We start from the raw sequence: 27,456 nt of genomic DNA, 5'->3' as shown, positions 1-27,456 counted from the left end.
GCTGGTCTTGAACTCCTGACATCATGATCCACCCACCTCAGCCTCCCGAAGTGCTGGGATTACAGGCGTGAGCTACCACGCCCAGCCTTATTATTTATTTTAAAATGTTGGTAGGCTACCCTAGGAACCAAACTATAGAGAAACTGATCCATTCATTCAACAAATATTATCTACCATCCTGGGCATTTTCTATGCATTGGGAATACAGTAGTCATCAAAACAGGCAAAGATTCTTGCACTCATAGAGCTCACAGTGTACTAGAACAGACAAAAAAAAACAAGATAAAATAAGTAAAATGAATAATGATACATACTTTGAAGTACCAAGAAAAAACAGAGCAGGGAAAGAGGTTAGGAACAGTTCAAGGAAAGGGGGTGTCTGCAATTTTTTATATACAGAGGCCATGAAAGGCTTCACTGAGATAATCTTTGGGGAAAGCCCTGAAGGAGATGAAAGAACTATGCATGTATGTGGAGAAAGAGTGGCCCTAGCAGAGGAAACAACTAGAGCAAAGGAGTCCACCTGGTGTGACTGAGGAGGTGGCGAATGTGGCTGGACTAAACTAGTGGCAAAAGGAGATGAGGTCTGAAAGCTAACTAGGGCTACTGGAAGGTTTTCAGCAGATAAGGCATAAAATTTAACAGTTTATAGGATCATTCTGGCTGGCTATTTTGAGAACAGACTGAATGAAGGTGGTGAAGGAAAAGAGAAAGTAAGGAAATTATTTGGGAAGCGACTGCAACAAAACAACTGAAAGAATTAGATCAGAATAGCAGTAGTAGAGATGGTGAGAAGTGGTCAGATTCTTAATATATTTTGAAGGTAAAGCTAGTTTCTAAGTTCAAAATAACTGGGAAAAACATCAGGACTAGAATCTATAAACTGTGGCCTGCATATACTTTAACTGTAGTCTTACAATCAGTTTAGTAAAAAAGGGTGAGTTGTACTAACAATATACTACTTACAAATTTTTTGAAGCTAAATATAGTGGGGGATTTTGGCCACAAAAGAAATAATCCAGCCTCCATCTAATGCAAATGCCTAGAGAGTTTATATTTCAACAAACATTTGTTGATCACCTTCATTATGTAACCCAGATGGTGTCTGGTGTTAAGTGATGTGTAGGTTTGCTTTGTAGAATTTTACAGTCTGTTATCTTCCTTGTAGAGACTCTGTTTTCGAAAAATAAAAAGTGAGAAAAAGAGGCCAGAATTAGAAACAAAAATTAATCTTCTATCTTTGCGATTTTCTTCTCCAAATTCCTTATGTGAAACTATATGATTTTTTTGAAGTAAAAATTTTAGAAACTTAAATCAGGTATTTTCTTAAAAATCACAGAAGTACTAGATCATCAAAAGAGAAACTGGTACAGTTCAGATTTTTTGCTAGGCAACTGGATCACTGTATATGCCTTTTGCCCCCTCAATTGAACCTTGATGGAGAACCGTCAATGTTAGGACACAAAATGTGTTGTGAAGAAAAAAACTCCACAAAACCAAAACATCGAGGAATAGTATTTTATATCAGTTTTTGTAAAGCACGGTGTAACGCAGGGAAAATAAAAAACACTTTCTCTTCCAAAGCAAAAGTTGTCGTTTTACAACCAGAGTGCTGCCTTTTGAGGTCACAGTCCACCTCGTTGGCTTTTTCATGGTGCCTGTTGGTCACAAGTTGCCCTTCCTACAGAGGCAATCTAAGCACTGCTTTTATTATTAGTAAACAAGAAGGTGATTGCCCAAGTAAGACGACTTCTGGACCAGTGCCTGAACTAAGAGTTAAAGTAATCCAATAAAACCTGGAATTATTTCCTTAGTGTAAAGTACTTACCCAATTTCCTGGGACATGGGTGTACTATGAAACAGTAAAAAGGTGGGTACATATAAGCTGGAATAGGGAATGCCAGTAAAGCCTTATTCCCTCTAGGAGGCCATGTGATATATGAAAAGGTGTTTTCAGTGACAGTCAATTTTGTATTTGGAGAAAAAGCAAAAAACATAACCAAGCTTGTTAAGTACACAAAGTACAAAAAGTTAATGTTCTTGTTTGGTAAAGATACATATGTATACTTCTTACTCACATCTTGGTGCGAGTAAAACCACACCAAGGTATATCATGAAAGGCATATCATGCAGGGTATATCAGAAAAGGGAATTTATGTATTTATCAAGAAGAGTTATGAGTTTTTTTTTAAAGCTGAAAAACAATGTTTTTCAGTTTATTATGTGTCACTGTGTTAGGCATCAAAGATACAGAGGTAAATAAGATTTAAAAAACCCAACAACCCTCATTATTTTACAGTTCATAATCTAGTAGGGGACGTGGAAAGAGGGTAATGGCTGATGTGTGTAATGGTATTTATTTAAATACACGAGAAAAACAGAGAAACAGGAATTGAATGGGTGGGGTAACCGGCTAAAGTAACTGTTAATTATCCTAATAAATTCATAGATGCACTAGAAAGCTGAAGGAAACAGAAAACACCATCTGAGAAAACACCTGAGAAGGACCACACAGCTCTGGGTCCTTACATGTTTGGAAATCCAGATTCATACTAAGGTAGGTAGCTCTAAAACAATATAATTCAAGGCTGGAGTGTGCGAAAAGCAACGTAATCAGCATACATGGTATTTCCCCCCTTATCTGTCGTTTTTCTTTGGCAGGTGTGTTAACTTGTGGTCAACTACAGTCCAAAAATATTAAATGGGAAGTTTCAGAAATAAACAATTCATAAATTTTAAGTTGTACACTGTTTGGAGTAGTGTGATGAAATCCCATGCTATCCTGCTCCATCCCACCCAGGATGGGAATCCTTCCCTTGTCCAGCATATCTATGCTGTATACACTACCTGCCCATTAGTCACTTAGCAGCCTTCTAGGTTATCGGATCGACTGTGGCAGTATCGCAGGGCTGGTGTTATTTTACTTCACAATGGTCCCAAAGCAGAAGAGCAGTAAGGCTGCCAATTTGGATATGCCAAAGAGAAGCTGTAAAGTGCTTCTTCAAGCGAAAAGGTAAAAGTTCCCGACTTAACAAAAGGAAAAAAATACAAATGCTGAGGTTGCTAAGATCTACAGTAAAGATAAATCTGTGAAATTGTGAAGAAAGAGAAATTCATGTATACCATATGTATAGGATTTGTTACTATCCATGGTTTCGGGCATCCTACTGGAGGTCTTCAGATATACCCCCATGGATAAAGGGGAACTACTGTATGAGAAAGCAGAAGTAACAAAGGTCCCTAGTATCTGAACTCAAACATAAAATTCATAGTTAATAATTCCAGGGAAAGGGTCCTTATTAGTTCAAGGAACACTGCTCCTCTATTTTCTTACATTTTACATGGCTCTTCAGCTCAAACCTGCAGCTGTGAGACAACACTGAAGAGAGGAGGTAGAAAGAATGTTTCTTTCTTTTACAGGCAACAAATCCTAAATCGTTTACCCTTTCAAAAGCCAATGAAGACTGCAAGTAAAAGACAACATGTTTGAGAAGGAAAATGGAAGAACATTTATAAAAACTATAATATAATAAACGGAAATTAATCCCATCAAAGTGTTTTTCATTTTAATCAACTGACTTACAAATTAAATTTGCTTCCTAGGAAGATTTCCTAAAAGAAAAACAGAGGACACTCGATGGCAGAGGAATTTCCTCAGCCAAAAGCTGAAGACAGAAAACTTTAGTCACAGGGAGGCAAAGCAGCTAGTGGTCTTTACTACTCTGAACAGTAAGATGAAATTTAGAGCTTTCCTCACAAGATGAATAGGCACAATTGTAACATGCCTTACAGTTTAAACTGAAAGAAATTTAAAAACTCAGAATTATTTTGCTATATTTTGCCTTTGAAACCTAGTAACAATGCTCAGGACTTCAGAAAGTTACAAATAGCCACAGAATTCAAATTTGACACATTTAAGTTCTACAAGACAGTTTCCTAGGAACATTTCTCCACTGATAACCTACTCAGTATGATAAGACTTCAACTGTCATACACAGAGCCTCAGTTCTCACTCACCCTACCATAGTAATTCAGAACAAGTAGTTAGATTTAATCTTTTATACTTAAAAGCTACTGATTGTTTCTTTTTTTCAAGGTGAAACAAAAAAGAAAAAACAAGTTTAAAACCACATTTGCTGTAACTTTCATTATATCACTTCAAGATTCTTGGGTGTTTAGAGCACTTACTAAAATCTGACAAAATCTGTATTTTCAGCATTGCCTACTGCTGTTCAAAGGTTCACTTAGCCCAGGAAGGAAGGACTAAGTCCAGGGAGTAAGAGTCTACAGAACGATTTGTTTTGTTCTTTCAACATTAAATGCACTCACTTGCCTGTGTTAGTAAGTACTTCTGTCATGAACAGAAGTCTACTACAGTACCAAGTAGAGGCATTATAGGAGCATCTGCTTCAATACCCTTATATGCAAAATGGGGCTAAAACTTATTCTATTTACCTCAAAGGGATACCGTGAGGATCAAATATTTCTTTACAAGCTCTACAAACAATAAAAGTATGTGAAAGCTATTTTAAAAATTATATTACAAAGTTATCAATGAAATATTTATGAGAAAGTATATGGATTATATTAAAAGAACAGATACAGGCCAGACATGTTGGCTCATACTTGTAATCCCAACACTTTGGGAGGCTGAGGCAGGTGAATTGCTTGATCTTAGGAATTTGAGCCCAGCTGGGGCAACATGGCAAAACCTCATCTCTACCAAAAATACAAAAATTAGCTGGGCATGGTGGCACATGCCTGTGGTCCCAGTTACTAGGGAGGCTGGGCTGAGGTGGGAGGATTGCTGGAGCCCGGGAAGTCGAGGCTGCAGTGAGCCATGATAGTGCCACTGCACTCCAGCCTAGATGACAGAGTGAGACCCTGTCATCATCATCATCATCATCATCATAAATAAATACATAAGAAAAAAGATTGGAAGGAAATACATCAAAATGTTCAAAGTATTGGGAAGCAGAAATGGGTGGATCACTTGAGGTCAGGGGTTCAAGACGAGCCTGGCCAACATGGTGAAACTCTGTCTCTACGGAAAATACAAATTAGCCACGCATGGTCGTGGGCGCCTGTAATCCCAGCTACTCTGGAAGCTGAGGCAGGAGAATGGCTTGAACCCGGGAGGTGCAAGTTGTAGTGAGCTGAGATCATGCCACTGCACTCCAGTGTGGGTGACAGAGTGAGACCCTAAATAATAATAATAATAACAACAACAGATACATAAGAAAAAAGATTGGAAGGAAAAACATCAAAATGTTCAAAGTGTTGGGAGGCTGAGGTGGGCAATCACTTAAAGTCAGGAGTTCAAAACCAGTCTGGCCAACATGGTGAAACCCTGTCTCTACAAAAAAATACAAAAATTAGCCGGGTGTGGTGGCAGGAGCCTATAATCCCAGCTACTCTGGAGGCTGAGGCAGGAGAATCGCTTAAAGCCAGGAGGTGGAGGTTGCAGTGATCTGGGATCGCACCACTGCACTCCAGCCTGGGTGACACAGCGAGACTCTGTCTCAAAAAAAAAAAAAAAAAAAGAAGTTCAAAGTAGTTACGTCAGGGTGGTGAAATTATGAATAATTACTTTCCAATCTTTGTTTTAAACTCAACCTTCAGCAGTATGGTTATGTTACTTTAAAGAAAGAGGAAAAGTGCCATCAAAGATCACAGATGTTTTAAAATTAAATTTTAATTTCACATGCAATACTTGGATAGTTTCCTTTTCAAAAAAATATGGCTACACGTAGAGCTAAAATTCCCTTTTTGCCAGACTCTCCATACTCCCCTTTCCATACAAACACCATTAGAAGGGGTTCTAACTCCAGCCTGGGTGACTGAGCAAGACACCGTCTCAAAAACAAACAAACAAACAGAAGAGTTTCTAGCTTATTGCTGAAAAAATGCCTTAAAGATAGTTGCTAATGATATATTCTTTCTCTCTCTCATCAGAATTAGCACTACAGGGCAGAGAAGAGTAAATAAGCATGTTTAACAGGCAGAGTAAGGGCACAATTTATAAACCTCATGCTTTATATTAAAAATTCCCTTAAATTCTTCATTCAGTTTTATAAAGCAGTATTTATTTTAACAAAAATTAATGTTTTAAATTGCATGAGGCCAGAACAAGGATCATGTAGCCTCAAAACAATATTTCCCCATGAGCGCAATAACACACAGCACAGATTCGGTTCATTTTCTTGACAGATAACCGACATATTTTGATACTGAGGGGAAAAAAGTGCTGTGACTTCCTTATTGAATATCTCCACTATATAGCAATAGATTGAGAAGTTGTAACTCAATTTATATCCTGTTAACTTTCCAGATAAGTTACATGAAAATACACTGAAATTACCAAACAAGAATACCATTTAATTATGGGAAAACAGACCATGAAAATGAACATTTCCTTAAGAGGTTTAACTCTGAAAATTACAACACATCTGAGACTGTTATATGTACATTCTTATGCCACTGGCAGGAAAAGTAACAAGCTTTTGATAAGTTGTTGTTTTACTTCTTGCCAATATACCTTAAGATAAACCTAAAATGTAATGTGTTTGATTCATCTCTAATTCCAGTGGCATCTCTGTGCCTTCAGAAATTGGACTCTAAACTGCCTTACATGAAAAAGAAAAGTTATTGGTACTCTTAAGCTCATCATTACAACATTTTTCCACAGAATCTTCTCTGGAGGCATTTATTCTTACTAGAAACTCTCTCCAAATATTTAATTTGGCCCTGGGTGTTTAGTAACATTAGAATATTTAAAAGACAAAATTGATAAATTACAATCAAGACATAGTAATGTGAGCTATGAAGAAAAATAGCTTACCTGTGATTTCTACAACGAATTCACTCAAAATCTGGGGAGAAAAAGCCTCTCAAATATTTGATAAAGGATGATGTGCAGCATAAACTACAAGGAGACAACCTGAGGCAGTAGGAAGAGCTCTGAATCGAAGTCAGGAAATCTGACTTTGAGTTCAGGATATGCTACCAACTAACTGGTTTCTGGGATCACTAAACGACTCTGGCTCAAGTTTTTTCACCTGTTAATGAAGAACAAAATCAACTTCAAATTTGTTAAGTTGTTAGACTACATAGAATACCGAGAAACAGTATATTTAATTATATGAAATAGAAATACTAACAAACTAGCAGAAAATAGGAATATATTAAAAATTCAATACAAAATCACAACCATAAACATATATGTACACAAACACAGAGTTCTCTAAGCATGGTATGCATTTCTGAATTCTGTTCATATTTATTTGCTATCTGGGAGGGAGTCTCAGTTTATATTGAGGGCTCTGGAGTCAGACTGCCTAGATTCCAATCTCATATTTTACTTATTAGCTGTGGAACTTGGGCAAGCTAGTCAAAAGCTCTGAACCAATGTTTTCCTATCCTATAAATGAGAAGAGCAATAGTATATACTATAAAGAAGTTATCTCAAGAACTAATCTGTGTAAATAAAGCAGGTAGTATGGTGTCATCATATAGTAAGAGCCTAATAACAACAATGATAGCAATAATTGCAGCAAGAATTTATTGCTTACTAAGTACCAGGCACTATTTTAAGAGCTATACATGTATGATCCCACTTAATCCTCACATCCACCATATCAAGTAGATATTATCATTAGCTCCTATTTTATAGTGAACAAACTGATCCACAGAGGGGTTAAGTAACTTACTCATGTTTAACTGTGATAGTCACTATGGCTATTCAAAAATATTTAGATCTCCTTTCAGAAACATAAGAGGAAACTTCCTCACTGCCTCAGAGAAGACACAAGGCCCATGTAACTCATGGGCAATGACAGTGAGTGACATATGATTCCTCTGGGCAGAAAATCTGAGTCTATAAGCAATTTGCCATGTTTCCCTCCCCTGAATACAGTGACTGTGAAAGTATATATTGTGATGGAGTTTACATCAGCCTGGTTGTCTAAGTGACCACAAATAGCATAGCCCCATGTTGACCCACTTTGTACAAATAGCATAAGTGAAGAAAGAAAGCCACTGAGATTTTGTGGTTGTTTATTACCACAGCAATATAAATAGCAATAACCTAGCCTATCCTAACTGACACTTTCTCAGTTAATAAATTTCAGATTTAAGTATCATTATCTACTTGTTTATAGTTAATACCCGAAGTTTCAAAATAAATTATGGAAGAAAATAGTACATTTCTATCCATATAGTTCTTTTTGTGTGTGTAAACCAACAAAAGTTCGCTATTATCTACTTTAATACTACAATTTAAGAATTACCGGTCTAAATGTCTTCATGATCTTAGGCTAGGCAAAGGTTTCTTGAAGAGGACAAAGCACTAACCACATTAGAGAAAAGTGACAAATTGGAGTCCACTACAGTTAAGAATGTCTGTTCATCAAAAGATCATGTTAAAGGAGTAAAAAGGCAAGCCACAGACTGGGAAATTGTATTTGTAATACATATATTCCCTAAAGACTCATATTTAGAATATACAAAGAACTCCTAAATATCACTAAGATTAAAAATAAATTATCCCTTTTTTTAAAAAAAGGGGGTTAAATACAAAGCAAGCACTTCATAAAGAGACTATCCAAATTATCGATAGCTATAGAAAAAGAGTTAGTATTATATACCCACCAGAATGGCTAAAATAAAAAAAAAAAATGACAATACACAGAGGTACCAAGGATGAAGAAGAACAGAAATTCTCTTAGGATGCTACTGGGAATCTAAATGGGGACAATCACTTTGGAAAACTATTTAGCAATACCTGTTAAAACACACCTATCCTATGAACCAGCAACTCCATTCCTAGTGAGAAATGAGTGTATATAACCAACCGAAGACATGTATGAGAATGTTCATGGCAGCTTTTTAAATAATAACCTCAAAGTGGAACCAACCCATGTGTCCATCAACAGTAGCATGGCTATGTTATGATATAGTCTTACAATGAAATCAGTGGAATACTATACAGATTGAACTACTGCTACATGCAACACGGATGAAGCTCATAGATATAATCATGAACAAAAGAAGCCAGACCCACGAGAATAAATATTCTATGAATACATTTATATGAAGCTCAATAACAAGTAAAACAACCGTATAGTGACAGAAATCAGAATAGTGGTTATCTCTGGTGGGGAGAAAGAAGGTAATGACTGAAGAGCCTCCCAGAGTGATGAAAATATTCACAGGCACATATATATATCTATGTAAAAATTCATTGATTTTTATACTTTACTGTATATGCCACAGTTTTAGAAAGTAAAATTTTAAAAAGCAGCATTGATTAAGATAATTCCAGGATTAGAAGGTCCCACAAAGATCACTGAGTCCAACCATACAACCAAGGCTCAGCCCCCAACCTGAAAGTCTCTCGGGAATGTCTACTCCCACTTTTCAATAGCTCTGACAATTGGAAAGTTTTTCTTTATAATGAACTCCAAACCTACAGCCACGTGCGGTGGCTCACGCCTATAATCCCAGCACTTTGGGAGGCGGAGGTGGGTGGATCACGAGGTCAGGAAATCAAGACCATCCTGGCTAACACCATGAAACCCCGTCTCTACTAAAAATACAAAAAACTTAGCCAGTGTGGTGGCGGGTGCCTGTGGTCCCAGCTACTCGGGAGGCTGAGGCAGGAGAATGGCGTGAACCCGGGAGGCGGAGCTTGCAGTGAGCCGAGATCGCGCCACTGCACTCCAGCCTGGGAGACAGAGGAGACTCCGTCTCAAAAAAACAAAAAAACAAAAAAAAAAAACCTCGAAAACATTTTCTCTTGAAATGAAATTTATCTGGTTTAAATTTGGTAGTAAACAGACCTTTTTTAATGGGTTTTGGGAAATGCTAGTAGCCTGAAAGCTGTTTCAAATTGTTGTGTTTATAATTTTCTATCAAATGTGCAATTAAACATCTTATTGTACTAAAATCAGCTTCAAAAACAATAATTTAATTAAAAACTATATCTAGGATGAAGAAAGCAAACATAAGCTATGTAAGAAAATGCAGAGTATCTTGTAATATCAAATCATAATAGATGTGTATAACTTATAAAACACATGAATACATTAATATTATGAAGTATGGTCATTTTTTGCATTATTCTGATTATTGTGATTAAAAGACATGTCATATACTTACTCTGGTTGCATTATGGCATATTTAAGTGACTAAAATAGCTAATAATACTTACAAATAATATTGTAAATCTCAAGAGTAACCAAATGCGATTAGACTACCTTTCCTTTGTAGGGCCCTTATATGTTTTTTTAAAATTGCAGTTTGGCTGAGTGCAGTGGCTCACACCTATAATCCCAGCTCTTTGGGAGGCTAAGGTGGTAGGATCGCTTGAGCCCAGGAGTTTGAGACTGGCCTGGACAACATAGCAAGACCCTGTCTCTAAAAAAAAAAAAAAAGAAATTAAAACTAAAAACCTAGCTTAGTGTGGTGGTATGTGCTTGCAGTCTTAAGCTACTCAGGAGGCTGAGGCGGGAGGATCATTTTTGCCTAGGAGTTCAAGGCTGCAGTGAGTTATCGTGCCACTGCACTCCAGCTTGGGCCACAGAGCAAGATCCTGTCTCAAAAAAATGAACAAAATTGCAGTTCTAGAAAAGAAGACAAGTTATTCAAGACTGCTACTGAGAACTCTCTACCTTTACTTTTAAAGAGTTTCAATCTAGGGCTGCACACAGTAGCTCACGCATGTAATCCCAACACTTTGGGAGGCTGAGGCGGGCAGATCATCTGAGGTCAGGAGTTCAAGACCAGCTTGGCCAACATGGTGAAACCCCATCTCTACTAGAAAAATACAAACATTAGCCAGGCATGGTGGTGCATGCCTGTAATCCCAGCTACCCAGGAGGCTAAGTCAGGAGAATCTCTTGAACCCGGGAGGCAGAGGTTGCAGTGAGCCAAGATCACGCCACTGCTCTCCAGCCTGGGCAACAAGAGTGAAACTCCATCTCAAAAAAAAGAAAAAAAAAAAAGTTTCAATCTAAAAAATATAGGCAGGTGCATTCCTCTCTGGGGGCTTAAATAAAATCTGCACACGCGGCCAATTTAGCTTAGCACTGAGAAGACTGACTAATCATCAAAAACTTGTCTCTAGGCAGTACAGTGATTACTTGGTCCCTTTTTCAGAGAGGAATTTTTAAGAAATAAAGTACCAAACCAGAGGAAACAAGCAACTCCTTCATGCTCTCAGGGCACAGGACACACCTATGAAGTACTTGCCTACCTGTAGTTTACCTAGGATGGCATGATCTATTTTCTTACTCATTATATATTTCCAATAATATCTACCAGGTACATGGTTAAGATACCAGCAATACAATGGTGAACAAATTGTCTCTTCCCTCGTGAAAAACTCGAGTTGGAGGTGAAAGATGTTCAGCAAATATACCAATAAATAAACTTTAAATTTGTTTAAAATGCCCTGAAGGAAAAGAACAGAAAGCTATTGAATAACAGGGGAGATTTCATTTAGACAGGGGACTTCTTTGAAGAAGGAACACATAACCTGAGAGTTAAACGTTAAGTAGGTACGTTGCATACTAAGGAACTAGCTTATTAGGCCCAGAGGTGAGAGAGAACTTGATGCTTTGGAGGAAGTGAAAGGCAGCTTGTGGCTGGAGAAAAATGAGCCAGAGAGGAAAGCAACAAAGGCAGGTAGACAGGAACCAACTCCTGAACAGAATTGGGGCTATGTCAGAAATCCGGGTTTTCCCCAAAGTATAAGAGTAAACCTCTGAGGAATTTTAAGGAGGGGCATGATGTGACATTTATGCTTTCTAAAGGGTCATTCAGACTTCTGTGTAAAGAATGAATGTGTAAGAATGGATCTAGAAGCCAGGTGTGGTGGCTCACACCTGAATCCCAGCACTTTAGGAGGCCGAGGCAGGTGGATCACTTGAGATTGGGAGTTCAAGACAAGCCTGGCCAACATGGTGAGACCCTGTCTCTACTAAAAATACAAAAATTAGCTGGGCATGGTGGTGCACACCCATGGCCCCAGCTATGTGGGAGGCTGAGGCAGGAGAATTCCTTGAACCTGGGAGGCAGAGGATGCAATGAGCCGAGAACATGCCACTGCACTCCAGCCTGGGCAGCAGAGTGAGACTCTCTGTCTTGGGGGAGGAAAAAAAAAGAGAATGGATCTATAAAGATCAGTAGGGAAGTTACTCCAATCGTCCACCAGTCCTCCTTAGCATGACGGTGGCTTAGAAAAGGATAACAACAGGGAAGATGAAGCAAAGAGGGTGAATCCAAGATATATTTAGGAGGTAGAATCAATAGAATCGTGCAGTGGTCTGGATAGGGGTGTGTGTTGAAGGGATAAGGGGAGTAGTAAGAGGTCTCAAGAATGAGCCCAAGATTTTTAACGAAGAAATCAGTAGATTGAGTCGTCATTTATGGAGATAAGGAATACTCGAAATGTAGAAGTAGAAAAAGTATTAAGATTAGGCATGTTCATTTTAAGATGGCTTTGAGATAAAATATCAAGTTGTACCCTGTACACAGAAGAAAAGTCTGAGATGGAGATAGGAGTTTAGGAGTTTCCAGCAAGTATAGTAGAGTTTCCAGCAAGTATAGTCGATGGTATTTTAAAGCATGAATGTAAGGTATAACCTAGGGAGAGATAACAGGTTAAAAGGAGTTAGAATTGTGTCCTGAGGAACTCAACAGTTAGAAGATGAGTAGAGGAGGAGATTGCAAAGAGGACATGAACACAGGTAGGCAGACAGCCAGGAGTGCATGGTGTCAGGCTATTTCAAGGAAAAAAAAAAAAAAAAAAAGGATGTACCTATATGTTACTGGGATTAAATGAGAATGCAAAAAATGTCCAAGTTTTTTGACAACATGGAAGTTATTAGTGACCTAGTAGAGCCCTTTTGATGGAGTGGCGGGGGTAGAAGCATACCATCTACATGGTTTGCATATAGGGAATGTAGAGAAAAATAATACAGTCCTTCAAGTCGTTGAGGGAGTGAAGGGCTTAAGAAAACTTAAAGTACAAAACAAATGGCTGGGTGCAGTGGCTCACACCTGTAATCCTGGCGCTCTGGGAGGCTGAGGTGGGCAGATCACTTGAGGTCAGGAGTTTGAGAGCAGCCTGGCCAACATGGTGAAACCCCATCTCTACTTAAAAAAATACAAGAAAAGAATTTAGCCAGGCATGGTGGCATGTGTCTGTAGTCCCAGGCACATTCACACACAACCAGGTACCATTCAATAAAAAATCCATTCCTCACCTACTGTGGTGGATGCCACTGTTGTCATTAATTAATTATATACATATGGGATTGCTTGGGAGGCTGAGGCAGAAGAACTGCTTGAGCCCAGTAGGCGGAGGCTGCAGTGAGCCAAGATCATGCCACAGCACTCCAGCCTGGGTGACAGAGAAGACTGTCTCCAAAATAAATAGAGTATAAAACAAAAATTATGCAAATTGTAAGTGTACAGCTTGACAACTTTTCATAGACTGTATCACCTGTAGCCCTACCAGAATAAACAGATTATTACAACAAGCAGAAGTCCCCCACCTTATGCCCCTTCCCATTCGCTATCCCAGTAAAAGTAATTACTGTGACTTCTAAGATTTGTTCTGCTTGTTTTTTAACTTTATTCATATACTATGTAATTATTTGTACTTACATGCACTTATCTAGCTTCTTTTGCTCGATATTATGCTCGATATATGATCATCCATGTAGATACAAGAAACATTTGCTTACCCATTCTATTTCGATGGACATTTGGGCTATTAAGAATGATGCTACGGCCGGGCGCGGTGGCCAAGCCAGTAATCCCAGCACTTTGGGAGGCCGAGACGGGCGGATTACGAGGTCAGGAGATTGAGACCATCCTGGCTAACACGGTGAAACCCCGTCTCTATTAAAAATACAAAAAAATAGCTGGGCGAGGTGGTGGGCGCCTGTAGTCCCAGCTACTTGGAAGGCTGAGGCAGGAGAATGGCGTAAACCCGGGAGGCGGAGCTTGCAGTGAGCGGAGATCCGGCCACTGCACTCCAGCCTGGGCGACAGAGCGAGACTCCATCTCAAAAAAAAAAAAAAAAAAAAAAAAAAAAAAAAAAAAGAATGATGCTACTATGAACATTCTTGTCCATTTGTGTCTTTTGGTGAACATATATATAAATTTCTGTTGGGTGTATACCTAGGAACAGCTGGGTCAGAGGGTCAGAGGGTGTATGATCACCTTTTGGAACACACAGCCAAACTGATTTCCAAAACGGCTGTAAAAATATACACACCTACCAGAAACATACGAGTTTCAGTGTCTTCACATCATCAATACTTGATATTCTAAGTCTTTTTAGTTTTAGCCATTTCAGTGGGGATGTAGGGAGGCGTCTCAAGATACTGAGAGGTCTCAAGTATCTCATTGTGGCTTTAATTTGCACTCATTTGATGTAAATAACATAGGTGGATGCATATTGGCCTTTGGATAGTTTCTTTTGTGGAGTGCCTATTGAAGTATTTTGTCCTTTTTGAAATTTGATTATTTGTTTTTTCCTATTGATCTGTAAGAGCTCTACAAGTCCCTTGTTGAATACATGTATTACAAATATGTATTCTCACTCTGCAACTAGTCTACTAGTCTTTTCATTCTCATAATAATGTCTTTTAATGAAGAGAAGTTTTTAATTTCATAAACTCCAATTTATTCAACCTTCTCCTTCCTTTTCAGATCATTACCTACTCCAAGATCATAAAGGTGTTTTCCAGTTTCTCCTTAAATTTTTCTTTCACATTTAGCTCTATAATCCAACTAGAAACTTATTAGAAGTGGTTTTTGTATATGTTGTGAGGTAAGGGGTCAAGGATTCATTCCCTGCCCCTTCTACACACAACCAGGCACCATTCAATGAAAAATCCATCCCTCACCTACTGTGGTGGATGCTACTGTTGTCATTAATTAATTATATACATATGGGATTGCTTCTGGGCTCTCAATTATGTTCCACAGATCTGTCTGTCCTTGCGCCATTACTACACTGTAATTACTGTAGCTTTATAATAAATCCTGTTATCTGATAAAGTCTTACAACTTTGTTCTTCAAGATTGTCTTGACTATTTAGTCCTTTTCATGTCTATGTGAATTTTAGAATCAACTTGTTAGTCCCTCCTTCCATCATGTACACAAATCCTGAGATTTTATTAGGATTCCATTTAATCTATAGATCAATTTGGAGAGAAATGGTATCTTTACAATACCAAGTCTTCCAATCTATGACTACCTATTACATCTTGCTTCTCTCTGTTTTACAGTTTCCTGTGTAAAGATCTTATAAGACTTAAATTTGATTTGTTTGATTCTATTGTAAATGGTATTTTAAAAATTTCACTTTCTAACTGTTGGTTGCTCGTATAAGTTTGCTTATTAATTCTAATAGTTTGTCTATAGATTCTTTGAGAGTTCCTATATTCCCAAGTAACACATTTAGGTTCATGAAAGATACTGCTCTGTAAATATCTTCTCTCAAAATATAGCTGCCAGGTCTTGGCATTAAGGCTTAGATGATCTCGTAAAACAACTTGTATTCTATTGAAGAGTTTGAGTAACACTGGGGTTATTTCTTCCTTAAATATTTGTAAGAATTCATCAGTGAAGTCAGGTAGACCTGGTTTTCTTTGTAGATTTTTTTTTTTTTTTTAAGACAGGGTCTCTTTATCACCCAGGCTGGAGTGCAGTGGCACAATCACAGCCTACTGCAACCTCGAACTCCTAGGCTCAACCGATCTTCCTACCTCCCGAGTAGCTAGGACTATAGGTGCACATCACCATGCCTGGCTAATTTTAAAAATTTTCTTGTAGAGACAGGGTCTTGAACTCCTGGCCTTAAATGATTCTTTAGCCTTGGCCTCCTGAAGTGCTGATGTTACAGGCATGAGCCACCATGCCCAGCCAAAATTTTAAATACTGAATTCAATTTACTTAACAGATAAAAACAGTTTTCAGATACTGTATTTCTTCACGTCAATTTTTTATGCCAATTTAAATAAAGTATTTAACCATTTGTCCATTTCATCTAAAATTTCAAATCTGTCTATATAAGATTGTTCATGATTATCTTCCTACCTTTTTGACATCTGTAGAATCTGTAAAGAAATGTTCCCTTTTCATTCCTGATATTGGTAATTTATGCTTTTTTTTTTTTTTCTTTATCAATATTGCTAGAGGTCTACGCATTTTACTAATCTTTTTAAGGAACCAACTTTTGGTCTTGTTATTCCCTACTGCCAATTTGTTGTCTTCTTTTATTTTTTGAGACGGAGTTTCGCTCTTGTCACCCAGGTTGGAGTGCAATGGCACGATCTCGGCTTACTGCAACCTCTGCCTCCCCGGTTCAAGTGATTCTCCTGCCTCAGCCTCCTGAGTAGCTGGGATTGCAGGCGCCCGCCACTATGCACAGCTAATTTTTGTATTTTTAATAGAGATGGGGTTTTGCCATGTTGGCCAAGCTGGTCTCAAACTCCTGACCTCAGGTGATCCACCCACCTCAGCCTCCCAAAGTGCTGAGATTACAGGCATGAGCCACTGTGCCTGGCCGACAATTTGTTTTCTATTTCATTGATTTCTATTTTCTATTATTTCCTTTCTTCTACTTACTTTGGGTTTAATTTGCTGTTCTTTTCCTACCTTGATGGGTATTTAGATAACTGATTTTTCCTTTTTTCTATTCTAATATATGCATTTAAGGCTACACATTTTTCATTGAGTATAGCTTTAACTGATTCACACATTTTCATATGTATTTTCATTATTCTGTTGCAAATGTGTTCTAATTGCCATCATGATTTCTAGATTGGCAGTTATTTTCTTTAAGGAACTTAAAGGTTGCGTTCTCTGAGAATATATCCAAGGGAAATGAAATTACTATGTTGAAAAGATATCTGCACTCTCAGGGTTATTGCCATATTATTCACAATAGCCAAGATACGGAATCAGCCTCAGTATCCATCAACAGATGAACACAGAAAATGTGGTATATATACACAATGGAATACTATTCAGCTTTAAAGAGGAAGGAAATCCTGTCATTTGCAACAAAATGAATGAACCTGGAGGGCATTATCTGTTAAGTGAAATTAGCCTGGTACTGACAAATACCACATGATCTCATACGTGGAACCTAGAAAACCTGAACTCATAGAAGTAGAGTGTAGAATGGTAGTTACCACGGGTGGGGTGGGGCTGGGAAGATGTTGGTCAAAGGATACAAAATTTCAGTTTGACAGGAGGTATAAGTTTGAGATAGCTATTGTACAATATATTGACTATAGTTAATAACAATGTGTTATATTCTTGAAAACTGCTAAGAGAGTAGGTGTTCAGTGTTCTTACATAAATTGTGTGAGGTAATACACATGTTAATTAGCTCAATTTAGCTATTCCACAATGTATACATATTTCAAAACACCATGCTGTACATAATACATATAATTTTTGTCAATTAAAAAAAAAAAAAAGGCAGCCGGGCATGGTAGCTCACATCTGTAATCCGAGCACTTTGGGAGGCCAAGGCAGGCAAATCACCTGAGGTCAGGAGTTCAAGACCAGCCTGGCCAACATGGTGAAACCTCGTCTCTACTAAAAATACAAAAATTAGCTGGGTGTGGTAGCATGCACCTGTAATCCCAGCTACTTGGAAGGCTGAGGTAGGAGAATCACTTGAACACAAGGGGCAAAGGCTGCAGTGAGATGAGATCATGCCACTGCACTCCAGCCTGGGTGACAGAGGGAGACTCCATCTCAAAATAAACAAACAAACAAACAAACAAACAAACAAACAAACCAAGTAGGTAAAAGCAAAAAAAAAAAAAAAGTTACATTGTATTGTTTTCTGGCCCCCATTATTTCTGTTGACAAGTCAGATGTCAGTCTAATTGTTCCTTTGAAGATGATATGTCTTTTTTCCTCTGGTTACTTTCAGCAGTTTTATTTTTACTATGAAGAATGAAAGTGTGGTACTCCTTGTATTTATTTTGCTTGGCGTTTCTTGCACTTTTCAAATCCATGTCTTGATATTTGCATCGATTTTGGAAAATTCTCAATCACTGTCTCTTAAAATATTACTCCTTCTAGGCCGGGCGTGGTGGCTCATGCCTATGATCCCAGCAATTTGGGAGGCCAAGGTGGGCAGATCACGAGGTCAGGAGATCGAGACCATCCTGGTTAACATGGTGAAACCCCATCTCTACTAAAAATACAAAAAAAAATTAGCTGGTCTGGTGGCGGGTGCCTGTGGTCCCAGCTACTCCAGAGGCTGAGGCAGGAGAATGGTGTGAACCCGGGAGGCGGAGCTTGCAGTGAGCCGAGATGGCGCCACTGCACTCCAGCCTGGGAGACAGAGTGAGACACTGTCTCAAAATATATATATATATAAAATATATACATCTATGTGTATATATATGTATATATGTGTATATACATGTATATATGTATACATATATATATTACTGCTTCTAACTTTCTCTCCTTCAGTCATATATATGTTAGACTTCTTCATCATTTCCTCATGTCTCTGTAATAGTTTCATATTGTTGCTGTAACAAGTTATTTAAAGCTATTGGCTTAAAGCAATACAAATTAACTTTCTTACAGTTATAGACTCTGCGTAGCAAACATTGTGAGGGGAAAACAAGTTTTAAAAAATAGTTTCTTGGTACCATCCTTCTCTAAGTACTAGCTACCTGGGGATCTCTAAAATCCAAGTTCTGTCTGCTCAGCCCCATAAAACTAACAGCTTCTCTGCTTTTAGAAGAAACCCTCTGCTAAGTTTCATAGCATCTTGTCATGCTCTAAGAATTAGCAAATTCCTAGGAAAAAAGAGAAGCATGGAACATCAGCCCACTTCTCTGAAGCTCCTTTGGTTCTACAATTGTGGTTTCTTAAGTCCTGGATGCCTCAGCAGGTCTTTGATGACCTCACTTTTCTTTTTAAATCTCATCTTTCCTGTTCTTAGCAAAAGCATTAGTCTGCAGTAACCTCATCTCTCAGAGTCATAAGTGGAAATCACAGCTTGGGCTCTGAATCAAAACTCTACTGCTTATTAGTTAAGTGATTTGGCAAGTTATTTAACCTAGAGTATTTAAACATTTGAAGTTTCAATTTTCTTTCATGTAAAATGAACATAACACTATCTAATGAGGTTATTGTGACGATGTGAAGATTAAATGAGACATATTTATAAAATGTCTGATAACAAAAACATTCTTATTGCAGGTTTTCTATGTGCCAAATACTTTATACAGATTTAATAATTTATTGTAGACATAGTTATCTTCCATTTCCTTTTCAAGATCACATATTAGTAAGTGATGAAGCTAAGATTTGACTCTAGAACACTAGTTTTCAATAACTACACAATGTTACTTCTATAATGTTGCTTGAGTATTGTTCCTGACACCAGTAAGTTGTCAATAAATATAAATTATTATTATACAGAAAATATAAATGCTTTAGAAATAGACACCAATCACATTAGTTTTTCTACTTTGTTTCCTTCTGATTTGTTTCTCCTTTTCATTTTTGCAAAAACATTCTTACAACATCTTTCAATGTATTCTTAAAGATGCTATTGTGAAAAATGAATGTCTTATAGCCCACTGAATAGACAGGCAATAATTTGCTTAAGCATTATTATATTGTTGAATGTTTAGAAGATTTCAAGTCTTTAGACAGTATAGTATAGATATCAGTGCTATTAACATTTTGTACCTTTAACTATTTTTCTTCTTTAAAATACTTTCTTAGAATAAAGTTCTATATGTGGAATTATTGGCTTAAGAGTATGAACATGTTATTATTTGTTGATATAACTGCTACTGTTATTAAGCCAAAAAGTTATGGTAATTACGATGCCACCAGCAACCAAAATGAAGGTTTGTGTCAAGAGAATAGGAATTAAAGCTATGAAGTACAGGAATGAAGGACATGTGGACAAGGGGAAAAAAAGGAGATAGGAATTTTGAGGCTGAAAAAGAAAAAATGGAGTGCTGGATATCATTTCTTTGAAGCAGGCAGGTGCTTATAATCCTAGCTACTTGGGAGGCTGAGGCAGGAGAATCGTGTGAGCTCACTAGCGCCACTGCACTCCAGCCTGGGAGACAGAGCAAGACTCCGTCTCAAAAAAAAAAAAAAAAAAAACCATACTAAATTATTATTATTTTGTTTAATAGAGATGGGGTCTTGCTATGTTGCCTGCGTTACTCTCAAACTCCTGGCCTCAAGCAATCCTCCTGTCTCAGCCTCCCAAAATGTTGAGATTATAGATACAAGCCACTGTGCCTGGCTAACATATTATTTAAAAATTATACCTATAAACTGCAAAACAACCACATAAAGACCTACATTCTACAGCGCCCCCCGCATCCTTTTTTTTTTTTTTTTTTTGAGACAGAGTCTTGCTCTGCAGCCCAGGTTGGTGTGCAGTGGCTCAATAACAGCTCACAGCCTTCAACTCCCGGGCTTAAGCAATCCTCTGGCCTCAGCCTCCTGAGTAGCTGTGACTACATGTGTATACACCACCATGTCTGGTTATTTTTTATTTTTTGTTGAGATGGCATCTCACTACGTTGCCCAAGCTGGTCTCAAACTCCTGGGCTAAGGCGATCCTTCTGCCTTGGCTTCCCAAAGTGTTGGGATTACAGGAGCCACCACGCCCAGCCTACAGTCCACTTATTTGGTGTGTAATCTTGAGCCCTGAATTGCCTTATCTGTAAATTGGGATTAAATTTTATAATATCCGACTAAAGCCAGAATTGGAACATGGTATCTCTTGTTTTATATTCCTGATATTAAATTTGCTTTGTGAGTATACCATACCCGAATAAAAACGAAGGAATCTCTCCTTTTTTGCTGATATGCTTTGAGTATCTTACATGCTATGCTTTGAATATCTTATCTTGTGATGAATAACCTGTTATGAATCTTATGTCAGACTTTAAGTTACTATTTTAAAAGGTTACTTTGTGGGATTCTCTGAAGGCCACATCATTTGCCTGCTCTTTCTACAATCACATAAATCTTACTGTGTATACCCAAAGGCAGTTGCTTTTCTACCACTGCCTTCCTCCTTCTTTGTTACCATCACAGATTTTGGGGTAGTAGGTACCTGATCATCAGGCAGAATACAGTAGGCCTTGAAAATGTGGGTTTAACTATACCAAGATCTTTTGCTCTGTTTATGTACTATAGCCTCCCCAGTAAAAACAAAACAAAACAAAACAACAAACAACATCTCTGCTAAATGCTTCATTATGTACAGAGGTAAGTCAGTGCTTGATTGTCCCAAGTTCCAGTTCAGATTTATTTTCCAACTTTCATTATCCTCCAGTAAATTTTAGTGGTGATACTGAAGGATTATGGAGTATGAGAATAAACATTGGCCTTAGAGGATCTGCATTCAAATCCTGTCTCTACCACTTACTGGTTAAGTGATTTTGGGCAAGTAACCCAATCTCTCTAAACTTAATTTTTCTCACATGGAAAAATGCCAAACTATTTGAATTAAGATAATATGTAGTGCCCAGCACAATACTAAATAAATGTTAGTCAAATGGGAATTGGAATTATGGCTCAGTGTGGTCTGAATCTGACTATTATTCAGAAAATAAGGACAGCAGTACTGAATAAAAGTATTTTTTTGAGCTGAATAAAATCACAGAATTTTGATTTCTAGGATCCTTAAAAATCCATATCCTTTAAAGAAGCCATATGGGGTAACACTTATAAGGGGCTTGAATTCCTTCATGTTCCAACAGATCCAGGTTCCATGGTATAGAAACACTTATCAGATTATAAGCAAAGAGAAGAATAATTTTATGTCTGCTCAATTAGCCAAAAAACTTTGCTGGCAAAATCGTGGAGAAAACAACATCCTTATACATTGCTGGTATCATCAAAAATCAGTACAATCTTTTAGGGAAACGTAGGTATCATATCTAGAACTACCCATGCTTGTAGAACCATTAATCACACTCATAAGATTTTATTTTCAGAAAAAAAGTCAAATAACGAAAATAGCTATAGTTTTATTTAATAGTGCCTGGCACATAAAAGGCATTCAAATATTTCTCCAAATGAATACCTTTATTTGTACTGACTTCTCCAAATCACTGCTCTTGGTTCCTCCTCATTAAGATTTATCTATTTTCATTACCTGGGGAGAGCTTTAGAATCAAATTCTAACATCTTTGTCTAGTCCCTGCTCTCCCATCTTCCCTAGTAACTTTGTTTTGATTGCTACTAGACTCCTTAACTTAGAATACTTCCACTCTTTAAACTCAGCTGACTGTAACACAGAAACCAAAAAGACTATATACCACATCCTTGACCTAGTCAAGAAGAAATCTGAAGCTTCCTTCAAGGTCATAAAATGTCTTTCTCCTTTGTTAATACCTCTGTAGTCTAAGCATTTACCACAATCCCTGCTACATTAAGACAAAAAGCCAGAAGCTATCCTCAAATCCATCCTCACCTGATCTTTAACATACCTTCAGCCCTGTACCTAGCTGCTTACATTTCTCTCTAGGATCTGAGAAAGAATGATCATTTCCTTGCTTTCATACCTCTTGCTTCTTTCTTCTGGCCCCATTCAAAATCCCCTATTCTTCAAGTCTAAGTATCTCTCTTTTAGATATAATTCACATACCATAAAACTGACCCCTTTAGTGTACACTTCAGGATTTTTTTTTTGTACAGTTGACCCTTGAACAACATGGGATGAATTGCATGAGTCCACTTACATGCTGATTTTCTTCTGCCTCCACGACCTGAGACTGTAAGACCAATCCTTCCTCTTCCTCCTTCTCAGCCTACTCAATGTGAAGATGACAAGGATGAATACCTTTATGATAATCCACCTCCACTTAATGAATAATAAATAGTAAACATATTTTTTCTTCCTTATGATTTTTTAAGTAACACCTTCTTTTCTCTAGCTTACTTTGTAAGAATACAGTACACAGTACATGTAACATACAAAACATATGTTAATCAACTGTTTATGCTATTGGTAAGGCTTCCAGTCAACAGTAGGCTATTTATGTAGTTAACTTTTTGGGGAGTCAAAAGTTATACATGGATTTTTGACAACACAGGGGTTAGCACCCCTAGCCCCCCCGTTGTTCAGGTGTCAACTGTACATTGGTACACAAGATATTTTAGTATATAAAGTTATGCAACCACCACCACTATCTAATTCTGGCACATTTTCATCACTTTCAAAGGAAACTCCATACTAGCAGTCACTCCCATTCCCATCCACTAATGTGCTTTCTGTCTCTATTAGTTTTGCCTAATCTAGACATCTCAAATAAATGGAATCACACAATATGTTGCCTTTTGTATGTGACTTCTTTCACTTTAATATTTCCAAGATTTATCCATGTTACAGCAGGTATTGCTACTTTGTTTCCCTTTGTTGCTGAATAATATTCCATTGTATGGCTAGATCACATTTTGTTTAGTCATTCAATAATTAATGGACATTTGAGTTTGCCTTTTACAAATAAGGCTGCTACAAATATTTGTATGCAAGTTTTTGCGCGAACATGTTTTCAGTTCTCTTGGACATATACCTAGGAGTGGAAATATAAGTTACGTGTCTAAATACTTGATATCAAAATCTATTTGGTTTCTGAGTTCAGGTAACAGAGGCTATCTCTCACAACGCAAACAACTCTATACTGAGCTCTCCATGCCATCCCTACTCAAACACCTACCATCTTCAAAGTCTGCAGATACTAGTAATGATTTACTTTTTTCCAATTAAATTGGGGAGCAGAGATCAGTTCTTATGGCTCCAGTTATATAGTAGGTACTTAATATATGCTTATTTGACACCCTAAGGAGCTCCCAAATGAGAGAATGATGACTATTTACTCTTTCATTTTATAGATATTTGAGTGTTTAATGTATGGTAGCCATTGTGCTGATGCTGGGCGTAATTGTGGACAAAAGTTATTGATCAGTTTCATCATACTCCAAGAACCAGCTCACCTCCACAAATATTTACTGAATACCTATGATGTGAATGGTCTTGTGCCAGGTATGACAGCACAGAGTGGAATAAGATCTAGTCTGCAGCCTTTTAGGGAAGGCATAAACTCTACCTACCACAATAACACAATAAAAACAAACAAGAGGAGCACCGGACAGTAAATGCTGTAAGAAAGGTATAATGCTCTGGAGAGTTAATGGACAGAATATGTACAGTTTGGGAGAGTGTAGAAGAGAATGGATATCAGAAAATATTTCTTCAATAAACAACCTGAAAGAAAGTGGCATGTTGATAGACGGTGATTCCAAGGAAAAAAAGAGTGTTTCAGGCAGAAAATAGCATGAGCAAAAATATTAAAGCTGGGTGCAGTACAGATTCTTTTTTCCTCCCAGAGGCTGTCCCATTTGGATGTGTAGATGAGTAATGAGAAGTATGATCATAGTGTGAAAGGTCTTCATTGTTGGTCTTAGTATTTAAATAAGTTTAGGAGAATGAGTTGAAAGTCTGCCTGTAACAATTCAAATTACCTTAGTGATTTGTGCCAAGATTAAGATTCCTTAATCTTTCCTTGAAACTTTTCTATTTTGTATATCTTCTAATCACGGAAATTAGTGATTTATCCTTCCCACAGGGAAAAAAAATTAAATCTTGACAACTATGTGAGCATGCTGATAGGGGGACAAGGCTGAAGCTCAATCAGTCTACCACTGCATCCCATACTGTGGGGAAAATGTACAGCTTAAAACAGACATGTGGGCAAATCACAATAGTCAGAAAAGCAGAAGCAAGATTGGGGGTAAGATAATTGCATTAATGAAGCTTCTAGCACCAGGCATTGGACCAGGAGATTTACATAAAACATTCTGATTCCACCAAACAACCCCATTTGGATTTAGGAAAACTGAGGCTTAGGGAGGTCAAATAAATTGCTCATGGTTACCAAGCTAGTAAGCTCAGCTAGTAGAATGTAGAAACCACTGCTGAATTTGGGCCTATCTGATCCCATATTTTCCCCGTTGTTAACTCTTATTTGTTTTCACAATACAAACGAAGCTAGAATGGTAGGAAAATGATACATATTTCAATGAAAGGGGCTGAATATTTAACACAGGGGCTTCTATGGTCTGGAGAAAAATTAGCATGAAACATTCAAATCTGGGTTTAGAATGGCTTAGAGATTAAGACCAGGAGAGATCAGGTTTAGGGCTGCTTCTTTATCCAGTTTGAACACCGATCATTTGCTCATTTAGGAATACCAAGTGAGCAAATTTCCAGTTTTAATTTGTAAATTAGAGAGTAAACTACAAGAGAATACGAATATTTGGCCATATTTACTGTATTCATAGACCTGAGAACAGTGACTGGCACATAGTAGACACTCTAAACTTTTGCTGAAATAATGAAAAGTTATGTAAGGGGTATTCTCATTTGAATACCCGTGAAGACTATGAAATAAAGACAGCAAAGCAGTAAGTTGAAAACCCATTCAAGTTCTTAAGATACTTCCTTTAATCCTCAACCCTATGGCAAAAACAACAACAACAAAAATAAACCACCATCAAAACGACAAACAAAGAAAGCAATAGTTGCAAAACATTAGCCTGATTTTACAAAGAAAAGTAGATGAAAGAATGAAAAGACACTTCTCTATTATGTATAACATCTCTGTGGATAATCGAATTTCAGTCAGATGGAAGCCAGAATTGTGACCTACGGTTTTAATATTTCAAACTGCTGTGAGCAGTGTATCCAATGAGTCTTTGAGAAACAAAATGGTTATCTAATCCAAGTATTTGAAAAAAAAATTGACAATTTCTTTATTATATAGCTGGCAAGTAATGGAATGAAACCTCAAATTCATTAACTTGAAGTAACAGTACATGTACAAAAATCTTAATCTTAATTCTTTAAATTTTGATATTATATTTCCATTAAACATGCAAAGAAAACTGCACAAAGGGCATTAATGAAAAAAGAAAAAAAAAGAAAAAAAACCAAAACTTTGGAGGACAGCAAGCCTCTCCAAAGAAACATTTTTAAAAAGAATAAAAACAGGTTCTATGGACTTTCCCTCTCTATTTTTCACAGGCTTTTCTAATATTTCTTCTTTGATGGAACCAATGAATAACTGCCACTTATCACAAAATACCTTCTTTCAGATATGTACTTTATATATTGCTTTCTTCTAAACAGACAGTTCTTCAAGCTGCTCAAGTCTTTCAGCTGCAGCAATTTTTCTTATTTCTATTATACTGTATTTCTTCCATGGAGTATCATAAAGACCAATTTAATAAAGACAGTTTCCAAAAGGCAATATTACTCTACCTCAATCAGTATTTTAACATGATATTCTCTATTTTTTTCATTTAGTTCTACAATCTTTCCATACTTCAATATTTCCTAACACTATAGTTTCATTTGTCAGGGTGACTATATTTTCTTCTATAGTACATTAATACAGAAGATAGTGAACACTTTTTCTTTAATCAATTAATACTTGGGGCAGTCTACATGTTCCTAACCTATTAATAACCACGAAGCCAATATTTTGTCTTTTCAGTCAACTACTGCAATTGTGTGGTCTTTCAAAATATAAATCATACTTGATTTTAAGGTCTTAGACTTTTTTTTTTAAAGTGACAACAGAAGGTTAAAACATGTTTTTTTTTTTTTAACTGTAATATTTGGTTTAAAACATATTTTCTAATGAACTCTAAACCAAACGGCTATTTATTTATTTATTTTTGAGACGGAGTCTCGCTCTGTTGCCCAGGTTGGAGTGCAGTGGCGGGATCTCGGCTCACTGCAACCTACACCTCCCGGGTTCAAGCAATTCTCCTGCCTCAGCCTCCTGAGTAGCTGGGACTACAGGTGTGCGCCACCATGTCCAGCTAATTTTTGCATTTTTAGAAGAGACGGGCTTTCACCATGCTGGCCAGCCTAGTCTCCAACTCCTGACCTCGTGATGTGCCAGCCTTGGCCTCCCAAAGTGCTGGGATTACAGGCGTGACCAAACAGCTTTTTAAAAAAACTACTATAGAATTAAAATAATTGCAGAGTCTGAGGCTAGATTAAGTACAATCCCAAAAGTAAAAGTACACAGGCCTTATTACTTCAAAATACAGTTCTAGGTTCACTGATAACATATCCTAAAATTACTAACATTATTCAGATTTCACAAAGTAAGCTTCAAATAGATTGATTCCTTCAACACACAGACACACACCCCTCTAAGTATTGTGTTATCTGACAACAGAAGCCAAGGAATCAAAATTATTGAGTGTTTATTACCACCTCACATACAGTTTATTACAAATGAGATATTGAAAACCAGAAAGTTCTTATTGATCTTTTGTCCTTTGTGAGCCAGCTTTTTCCTGTTTAGAATCGGAGCTGAGTCTCATGACCCTTG

General features: G+C 37.3%; 1 protein-coding gene and 1 long non-coding RNA gene across 3 annotated transcripts in view; one reads left to right on the top strand and one right to left on the bottom strand.

Annotated features, from left to right (window-relative positions):
- The window catches only part of LOC102130784 (uncharacterized), a 57,936-nt gene extending 54,384 nt beyond the window's left edge, over positions 1-3,552 (top strand). The window contains exons 2-3 of the long non-coding RNA XR_001492207.4: positions 2,450-2,557; positions 3,421-3,552. This is a non-coding gene — a long non-coding RNA (uncharacterized lncRNA). The remainder of the gene's footprint in view (positions 1-2,449; positions 2,558-3,420) is intronic.
- Positions 1-27,456, bottom strand: part of HMG20A (high mobility group 20A) — a 69,751-nt gene that overhangs the window by 41,253 nt on the left and 1,042 nt on the right. The gene's annotated exons all lie outside the window — the stretch shown is intronic.

Source organism: Macaca fascicularis, chromosome 7 (genome assembly GCF_037993035.2).
Source record: "Macaca fascicularis isolate 582-1 chromosome 7, T2T-MFA8v1.1".
Taxonomy (NCBI): domain Eukaryota; kingdom Metazoa; phylum Chordata; class Mammalia; order Primates; family Cercopithecidae; genus Macaca; species Macaca fascicularis.
Note: the sequence above shows the minus strand (reverse complement) of the source record. Positions and strands in the feature narration are given on the sequence as shown.